Source organism: Nicotiana sylvestris, chromosome 11 (genome assembly GCF_000393655.2).
Source record: "Nicotiana sylvestris chromosome 11, ASM39365v2, whole genome shotgun sequence".
NCBI classification, from domain to species: domain Eukaryota; kingdom Viridiplantae; phylum Streptophyta; class Magnoliopsida; order Solanales; family Solanaceae; genus Nicotiana; species Nicotiana sylvestris.
In genome coordinates this window covers 28174916-28185550 of record NC_091067.1, presented here as the reverse complement: position 1 = coordinate 28185550, position 10635 = coordinate 28174916, and positions in this window count along the sequence as shown.

Below are 10635 nucleotides of genomic sequence, written 5' to 3'. Positions count from 1 at the left end.
ATTATAATACTGAAATTCAAGAAAATGGAGAATGTTGATAATGAAGTAAAAGCTAATAGAAGAGAAGGGAGAATTCAGAGAAATTGAAAGAGCTAATGAGACTTTGAGAACAATATGAGAATAAAGTTTGCAAGATTGTGAAGTTTATCTATTTATAGAGGTCATTTAAGCGTACTGAGGAAGCTAAAAAACCGACCGTCAGCCGACTCCAATTAATGACTTTGGGAACCGCACGAAAAGCAACCTTTCAGTCACTTCAGCTGATGACGTCACGAGATTGGCATCAGGATCTAGGCGTCGAAGATTAATTCATTTCTTATCAACCTATTTCGAGTTCGAGAAAAGTGTTCACTGGACTACTAAGCCCAAGGGATACCCGAGTTCGAGAAAATTCTCACTCGGGGACTATAAAAAAGCCTAAGGGCTAACTTTATTTTGAGTTCGAGCAAGTGCTCACTCGACTACTAAGCCCAAGGGCTACCCGATTTTGAGGAAATTCTCACTCGGGGACTGTCTACGAAGCCTAAGGGCTAACTTTATTTCAAATGTGAAACCTTGCTCTCACTCAACTCGGACTCAGGAGTCCCGATATCCCGAGCTCGCATCAAATCAATTTAAGCTTGGCTCGAGGATTAACAAAACCTTAAGGGGTATCGTATTGATCAATTAAAAACCTAAGGGTTTATTGTGTTCTAAGTCCGGTATTCGGACTAATCTCTAAAGTTATGCAATCAAATTTTTCGCAAATAAAGACGGAATGAAATTCAACACAAGCCAAAAATGAGACAAAGAGATCCTTTTTATATTTCCAAGGGATGGTTACAAAATATATTTACAATATCCACGAAGGATCCTTATACAGGAACAAAAAAGCAAAAAACAAAAGCCAAGAACCTAATCTACTTTTAGGGCCACGTCCTCGAGAGCGGCATCTTCGGGAACCTCCTTCCCGGGGACCCCATTTTAATCTTTGGAAATATTTGTGTGCTTGAAGAAATTTAGGACAGAAAACCCTCGATAAATGTTTCCAACAGCGGAGATTGAGCAGTCTGTTGAAATTTTGGGCCATAATCCGTTAAAAAGAGCGGCAAAAGAAAAAGATCAGAAGGGAAGGCAAGAAGATGTAGCTTCACCTTCTATCACAAGAAAAAACAAAAAAGGTTGCACGATACACGAGCAACGATCCAAGAATATTCATCCTTGGGACATTGTACTTGTGTAGGATGCAAAAGTTATTAGATAATAGTGCCACCTTACTCCATGGAAAGCAAAAGGAATGAAGTGCCACACCCGGTTGAATTTAAGAGAGATGAGCGACATGATGAAGTTTGCATATATTTTGATGCGGGAAGGATTCTGCGCCCTTCTCTCGCTGTTTCGAATCAAAGCTTTGAAAAGGGAAGCCTTGGTGTAACTGGTAAAATTGTTGTCATGCGACCAAGAGGTCGCAGGTTCGAACCATGGAATCAGATGATTAGAGAAAGAAATAAAGAAGGGAAATGATCAAAGTAGATGAAAATGAAATAAGTACAGTTCTTTGTTCAACAGAGCAGCCTCATATTTATAGAAAGGCGACGACGGTTCGGCGGCACAAGTGGACGACCAGTGTTGGCGCGCATTTGATGTTTTGGGGAAGCGTGCTGACATGACAGTTCCGATCACTTCAAGCTCCTACGTCAGGGTATGACGTCATCATATGAGGCTCGGAAAAATCGAGGTTCAAATCGTTTCTTATCATATTACTCTGAGAAACGCGGGGATTATCTGTATACAATCAAAATTATATGCCTCCGATATATAGGCTAGAGGTTCCGTCCTAGGGCCGAGTCCGACCGAGGTCGAGTTTGAAACCGGTGAACCAGACTCGAGCTCGAAGACAAAGTGCAATGCCCGGAGATAGGAGTTCGAGGAATACCGAGGCCAATGTGCTCGACCCCGAAATAGTACCGTTATGGGTTTGTAACAGAGTGAGCTAGATTCCTACCACGTCCCCAAGATCATGGCGCAAATCCCGGAACAAGATTGTACGATTCCGTACTAGGCGGTTAGACAGATGTACCAAGAATATTCCTTACTGTAAATAGAAATATAATTTATTTAGGGATTCCCCTATTATATAAAGGGGACCCCAATCATTTGTGACATCATCTTATGATTGAGCAAATAATATACTCTCTACCTTTTCGCCTATTATTCATTAGCATTGTCATTTAGCTCTACTGTTCTTATTTTACCTTTATTGCTTAATTGTTCTTATTATTCTAAGCCTACCTCGAGGTCACTGGGCTCGAGGTCACTGCTGCTGAGTAACATTGGTTTGATTCATTTGTCTCTTTTATTTCTACTTCATACTTCTTGATTATTAATTGGTATTGAACTAAATCACATATCTTTAAAACTACAAACCAAATTTAATTGTTACTCGTATTTTCGAAGTAAACAAATGGGATTTTACAATTAGGAAGGTTATTTGTATAGTTATCAGTATATAAACGACAAATAAATTGGTTTAAGAGTATCCCGAAAGCAAATTCCAGTAAACTGATAGAATAGGAAAGATTAAAAACAAACAGAATGTAAAATCATTTATTACTTACAAGTTGCAGAATTTCAGGTAATGAGAAGATTTTTTGAACTCCTCTATTTTGTATGTTTGGGTCAATTGCCAATAAAAGGTTGATTGATCAAAGGGAGAAAATCATACACTTCTTCTATATTTTCTTTTTATTTTTTCCTTAAATTTCTTAGTTTATCGAGTTAACAACAGAAATTTTTATTTACCATATCGTTTCATGATATCTCACGGTATTAACTATTAATCAAGGAGAGTGGCTTTCCAAGATTTTTTTTTTTTTTTGAACTTCTAAAATGGATAATTTGTAGTATTAACTGTAAAATGATGAAAGAAAATCGTTCTCCTATGTATTGTAGATTTTCTCTATCCAAAAAGTAAAGAAAATTTATATGTACACAACCAGACTAGACAAAACCCATATCTAATCCTATATTTCCTGATAACAATCATTTTGCAAATATAAAACCATTAGAGATCTTTCTCCAAATTCTTTATTATTGCTGCTTGGATTGTTAGCTAATACAATGGTGATAGTGAGAATTAAGAAATGTGAATTATTTTGAATAAATTGTGACGAATGACGTCCAAGCCTAGATGATATGTCACGTTATGAAAAATTCCAACATAATTATAATTTGATGATGTGTAAATATATCCCGGTAAAGTAAAGGGATTCAAATGCAAGTACAACTTATTACTTAGCGATCTTAAGGACAAATGCTATAAAACAATTTCGCTAAGTTATATATATTGCTAGTATAACGGTCTTTTTACATTTTCATCCGTTATTCCAGGTCTAAGGCTCTTAAAGCAAGAGCATTTTTGTAAAATATTCATTGAGCTTAAACTAATTACCTTTTCCTACCTATTTGAAAATTAGTTACTACAAAATATTTTTACCCAGTTAAAAACTAATTACCCTACCTATCCATCCATCTTTTTTTTTTTTTACCCATTTTGACTTAGCTTAGCTTGATTTGGCTTGACTTGAATTGATTTGGTTTATTGTATCTTGAATTTGCTTCATTTGACTGAGTATTAACAAAAATGGATAAGGGGAAAAGGTATGGGTAGGGGGCGGGTAAATACTTTCCGCCCCATGGGTATTTGCTAAACTTCCCCTTTATGCAAAGGCTTAAGTAAGGCTGGCAGGGGGCCGGGGCCGGGCCTAAACGGGCCTCGTGGGCCGGTCCTATGTGGGCCCGGGCTTCGTAGGCCGGGTTTAAACGGTCCCGGGTTTCGTGGCTATTGGTAGGAACCGGATCTGGACCACGAACTAATGGTCTCGGGCTAAGTGGGCCGGTCCCCGGCCTATGTGGGCTTAAGTGAGCCTAGCCTATTTTTTTTAGAATTTTTTATCTAAGACAATTTCTTGTAAATTATATAGCTTTTATATATATATGGGCCTAGCCTATTTTCTTTTAAATTTTTTATCTAAAGCAATTTCTTGTAAATTATATTATATAGTTGTGACTTAAAAAAATTTAATTCAAATTTAAAACACAAAATATTGTAAAGAGATATTCAAAGGAATGCGTTATAATTTTTATTGTTATGACATTAACAAAACATGGCTCAATCTTTCTTAGTCCCCCCCTCCCCTCCCCCAATGGAATGAGCACAACAAGGTGTTAATACCACAATTGAGAAGAAAAAGAAACTAATCAAGATGTGCCAAAATACAAGTTATACACTAATTTTACATGGTATCTCTTACAAATTTCATAAATCCTTCAAGGTTCGGAGGAACTTCCGTTGGTGGTGGCGGAAAAGAAGCTTGTTCATCATCGCTTCCCAGCGAAGCTGCATCCTCTGCAAGTTCAGCTAGCATTTCTTCGTAAGCTTTGTCTACCTCTGGTTGTGATTCAGCAAGTCCAAAATTTCTTCGTTCCGAACGGATCCAATCTATGAAAAGTACTGATTTTTCCAAGCTCTCCCTCATAAAAGCTCTATAATCACCGAGTTGAAGTCTTGCTTGACTGAAAGTGCTCTCTGATGCCACTGTTGAAGCTTGAATGGTTAAAATGTCTCGGGCCATCCTTGAAAGAATCGGAAAGTGTTTTTCTTTGTCCTTCCACCATTCCAAAATATTAAAGGAGTCGTCGGTATTCACTTCCTCAATTCCCTGTGACAAATAAACTTCAAGCTCATTTAGTTGTAAACAATCACTAGTACTAGAACCTTGAGAACCCCTGAACCTGGCCCAAGCAGTAAATGTTCTTGCTCCCGCAGTTCTTTTAGATGATTAATACTAGAAGAAGAAAGAGTTGGAACATTTGGTCTAGCATTATCTACTGCAATTTGATAAGCACTATAAATAGTTTGAGCATTCATTTTAATTGAGGCTTGTGCGTCCGAAAGTCTAGACAACTCCTCATCTTCAAGTGATAAACCATGGTAAATAGATTGATACCAATATTGGGACCTCCTAATTTCATAGTAGGATTTAACAATGCAGCAACACCAGAAATAGGGAAAATAGGAAAAAAAATATTTTTTAAATTTCTTTCTCATAGAATCAATAGCTTGTTTATAAATTTCCCCATCCTCTGAAAAATAAGCAAACAAATTTGCAAGTTTTGCAGGTAAACTAAGCAGTTAGAAATAGTAGGATAATATTGCCTAAAAAATTCATTTGTAGCAATATGAATTTTTTTAAAAAAATCTACAAGCATTCTATATTCATATGCAACAACTAAACTTTCATACATATAATTCCATCTAGTTGGACTAGGTTTAGGAACCTTTCTTTCTCTTAGGCCAAATTCACTGCATCTTTTAAAATATTCTCTAAGTTTACTTCTACGGTTTGAATAAAAAAGCTAGTGAAGAGCCATTTTAACCTTTTCAATTTCAACATTTAAAATTCTCATACCATCACCCGCAATTAAATGGTAAATATGACAAATACATCTAACATGAAAAATGTTACTAAATGCAGGATTTAGTGTAGTGGTAAGCAAGGCTGCAACATTAGTATTACTAGTAGCATTATCCATTGAAATTGACATTATTTTATCACTAATGCAAAAATATCTACAAATATCTGTAACCGTACTAGAAATAAACTGTCCTGTGTGACGTGAATTAATTATTCTATAAGCAATAATGCGCTTTTGCATTATCCAGTCCTCATCAATCCAATGACTGGTAACAGTAAGATAATCACAGTCATTGCCACCTCTACCAATATCAGTAGTAATAGCAACACGATAATTAATATGAGTAAATAAATAGCACAAACGAGTTTACCGAATTGACGAACAACTTATTGAAAATTAATTATCGTTGAAGAATTGAATATTTCAATTCACCAACTTCACATTTTTTCACACAAATTGCAACAATAAAGTAACCAATTATAGAAGAAAATTAGAGAGAGATTGATGATTTTGTGAGAAAAATAAAAGAATGAAGGGGTATTTATAGTTGAAAATAGGAAAAAAGTGTAATTATAAAACGTTTGAGCTTAAAACAAAGTTGGCGGGTTAAATGGCTATTTACAAAGCCTAAACGACTATTTTTGCAGGCCAACGGTCATATTTTAAATGTTGCAACGGTTTAAAAAAAATAGCCGTTGGGCCCGTTTGATCCCGTTTAGGACCGGTTGAACCGGCCCACTTAGCACCCGATCCCGGGCCCAAATGGTCCGGTCCTAACGGGCTTCATAACAGAACCGGCCCACTTAGCAGGCCCACCCCCTAGTCCAAGCTTAAACGGTTAGACCTGTTTAGGCCCACTACTCATATGGGATCGCGGGCCTGGGCCGAGCCTGAACCTAACCGGCCCACATGCCATCCTTAGGCTTAAGTTTTGGCCTGCTCGAACAAATATTGCCCCATGGGATAAAATAGACGCTAGACCTTCTATTTCAAAATGGGCTAGAATTTAAATGTGTTGGCCCAACCTCTCCATGGCATATGGGGACCAAAACTTTGGTGAAAACAGCACGAGCTAGTCAGTTTTTAAATTAGTAATTAAAAAATAATCATTGTTTGCAAAGTCATTGAAAAATAGCTACTATTTAATTGCAACACGAAAAGTTCCAGTATAATATATTGGAGATTGATACACTTGTGCATGAACTTCCAGCATATTATGCTGGAACTCCAATACACAGAAATTTAGATTACTTTTAAAATTGTGATTATTTTTCAATTACCACTTATAAATATGACTATTTTTAAATTTCACCCAAAACTTTGCCAGTCGGTGTCCCTTTTGAGGGCAAGTATTTAACTTTTGTCCATTATTTTAAATATTTGCAAGAGATAGGACGAAGTGACATAACTTTGACCGCCTTGAAGCATACCCCCCCCCCCCCCGGGCCTAACTTTGACATAATTTTGAGCAAGTTCCTAAGGCCCAACAACAAGCAAGTTGAATTGAGGTCCCTTTAATTGCCAATCGCTATTCGTTTCATAATTTTAAAATTAGAGATTTTTGTGCGGTTGGTCATATTTTAAAACTTTTTTATGTAAACAACACAACTTTTGGTTTATTTCAAAAATGATAGATTTATTTACATTTATAGCAATTTAAAGAATTAAATGTGATTTTCAAAATAAGTACTAAAGCACAAATTCAACCAAAACGTGATATATTGCATTTAAAACAAAATCTACATTTAATACAACTACTATATAAGCGTCACTGCCCCACTAAAAATGATGAATTGGTTACTATCTTCATTATATAAATATTATTAATTTGATTTCTTCTCACTCTTACATAAACAAAAAATTACCTTAATCTCTCGGAGATTTTTCGCCTATTCTACCATCTGTGAACATTTTCATGATTCATCTTCTTATTCTCTATTTTTATATTCCAAATCTCTTGATACTCAGTAAATACCTTAAAAGTATTCTATACATAGTATAAAAATTTAGCAGTTTTCTTTGTATATAATGTATTAATATACATGGTATACTTTTATTGAATTATAATAATATATATTTGGTACAATATTTTCTTTAGAGAAATACTATGTATTATAATGGTATTAAGTTATAACATTATATATAACTAGTATAATGATATTTTTGAGAAATACTATGTATAGTAATGTAATAATATACCTTTGATCTTTTTAATAAGAAAGTAGTCCCTAGTATAACAATGATAAAAATTTACATGGTTTATAATGTATATATACCTCAAATATATATTACAATTTTCATGAAATATATGTATTTTATTTTTTCGAAATATAAAGATGTGTACTTTTGCTAGAGTTTATGTTGTATAAAAAGGTACATGTATTTTTATAGTAAAACGATCCATGTATAGGAAGAAGAAAATCTGTTATGGAATGAATTAGTTTTCAACAAAAAATAGGAAAAGATATTACCATTTAAATATGTTATGGATTGATTTCAAAAAAAAAATATAGGAAAAATATTTAAAAGTACTAGAACGTTTTCATTAAGAAATTAAATGCATTTGGTGCGTGATTATAGGTACATGATTTAAAGGTGTTTGTTAGGAATATAATTATTTAGTTGCTATGTGAACCTATTTCCTTTTTGGTCTGTTCCAAAAAGAATTACTCATTTTTAAATTTGGAAATAATTTAACTTAAATTTCCAATTCTATCTTAATGATAAGCTTTTATAACCATGAAAATACTCTGAACCCATTTTTAACTTGTTTACGACCACAAATTCCAAAAATCTTCATTTTTAGTTGGACCCCGTGCTGCTCAGGTTCACATAAATTGAAACGGGAGAGTAACTATTTATGTTTTTTGCCCACAATTAATTAATCACAAGGGGCACAATTAAGGGACCATCTCAGTGATCATGAGGTGCAATTCAAATAGTAATATCACGAATTTAAATCTCAGTAATATCTTGACTACTGCAGACTAACAGAACCTTTCTTCTCATTAACTATGTGGGGAAAAAAGATATTAAGAGATTTTTATTTAAATATATATATATAGAGAGAAAGACTAGATAAATAATTTATCAAATTCCAATCCATAAATACGAGTAAGGTTTGCTAGTGATATGGTAAAAATCAAGTTTGACTTTAGAGACCAATTTATACATGAATTTATTTTTCCTCTCATGTTGTGATAGTTTCGTCTGTAACTAATCATATTTATATAGGATACATTAATGTCAATTCAATGCCCAAAAATGCAACTGATGTTTTTGTTGATATTTACTTGAATTGTCAAGACATGTTAGATAATTCCTTGAACCACATTGCATTTTCAACCATACACGAGTTAACCTAACTTGAGTTGATGGTGAGACATCTCAATTTCTCAACGACAATGACATGGACTCGACTGTGTAACTAACTCAAATCTGGTTAATTAATACCAAATCTAGTTTTGTTTGAATAATAGCAACCTAGCAATTGCACAATATAATTTGTACTCACCCAAAAATTACGTAAATCACTTTCTGCTTTTTAATGTAAAATATTTTTATTAGAAATATTTTTTTTAATAACTTAATTCAACCAAACAATTAAAAAAAATTAAAGTTTCATGGACGAAATCATTTTACATTATAAAAATCACGCCCTTGATTGAATATTGTGATGCTTTATCAGCTCCACAAATGCCAACTCAACTTCAAATATTAATTAATTAGTGATGAATTCCTATTAGTGAAATTTCGCAAAACCTTAGGAAGTAGCATGGAAACCTTCTATTTTGTCGTTGCATAAATTAGAACTTCTCTAAATAAATATACACTAATTATAGATTTATATTTTATATTAAGAGCTTAACTGGCGTTGGATGTCAATTAATTGTCAAATTTTAAACTATTTCAAAATTTTAAAATAAACAAGCCTCGTGAGGATGTTTGTTTGGTGTGAGTATACAGATAGATTTTTATATTGGAAAAATCTATTTCTTTAGCTTTCATTATTATTTTTAAATACACTTACCGCCCAGAAGGTTTGTTTTCATCAACTAAATCTCCTTACAGTTTTGAACTTTGAGTTTTGAAATGGTAATATATAGGGAAAATACATAAAGTCCCCCGAACTTGTCCAAAAAATTGGATAAAATACTTAAACTAAATGGGTGTTTCTTTACCCCCCTAATATATTTGGAGTGAATTATTTTCCTCCCTGAAACACTAATAACAGTTTCACAATACAAGGTGCTTTTCACGCGCGCCACATCAGCACCATGTCATCGCCACGTCAGGAATTTTTTCTCTTTTGTAATTTGTACTCTTTCTCTTTTCCACGTCGGAAATTACCGCTGCTTGTTGAGCTGAACAAGCTCAGAAATGGCCGAGTCGAGAGCCTCTCGATCTTCCTTCTTAGCTAACAGCTACAACTCTTGAACCACAAGAGTACCCGACCTATATTTCAGATCGGGAGAATATATATGCTTAATCGCCAATTCAATCACTTCTTTCTCCTCATCGCTAACCGATCCAAGATCTTCCAAGAACCTTCGCACCGTCCTCCATCTCAGATATCTGGCGTACAACACTATCGCCATCCCCATAATTTTACCACAAGCCGTAGAAAGACAGTTTTCGTCTGCCTCGACTCGTCGTGGATCAGCCGGAAAACGACTGAAGCGCTCTGATCTTTAGAATACTTCAACAACACTCCCTTTGGCTTGAATCTTCATCAAATGCTTCCTCTACTGCTCCTCTAAAGCTTCAAAATTTTACTGTACTACATGTGAAGAAGAAAGGGACGAGGGGGTGAGGAAGAAGAAGGAGAAAGAAGATGGCCCCCACCTTTTTATTTTTATTTTCTATTACGTACGTGCTTCAAATTTTTTTCATTTTTTTCTTCGCCACATCAGCTGTTAAGGGGGAAAATAATTCACTTCAGATGTATTTAGGTGTGATGACCCAAAAGGTCATCTCTTGTTTTAAAAGTCAAATATGTATTCCAAGGCCTTAAAACCTCCTTTTGTCTCACCTCGATTTGCATGCGCAGTCCAGGTGTATATCTGGAAAGCCTTTATGTGAAAATTTGAGGAAAATGATAATTTTGCCTTTAAAATTGAATTTAAGTTGACTTCGGTCAACATTTTAGGTAAACGGACCCGGACCAGTGATTCGACG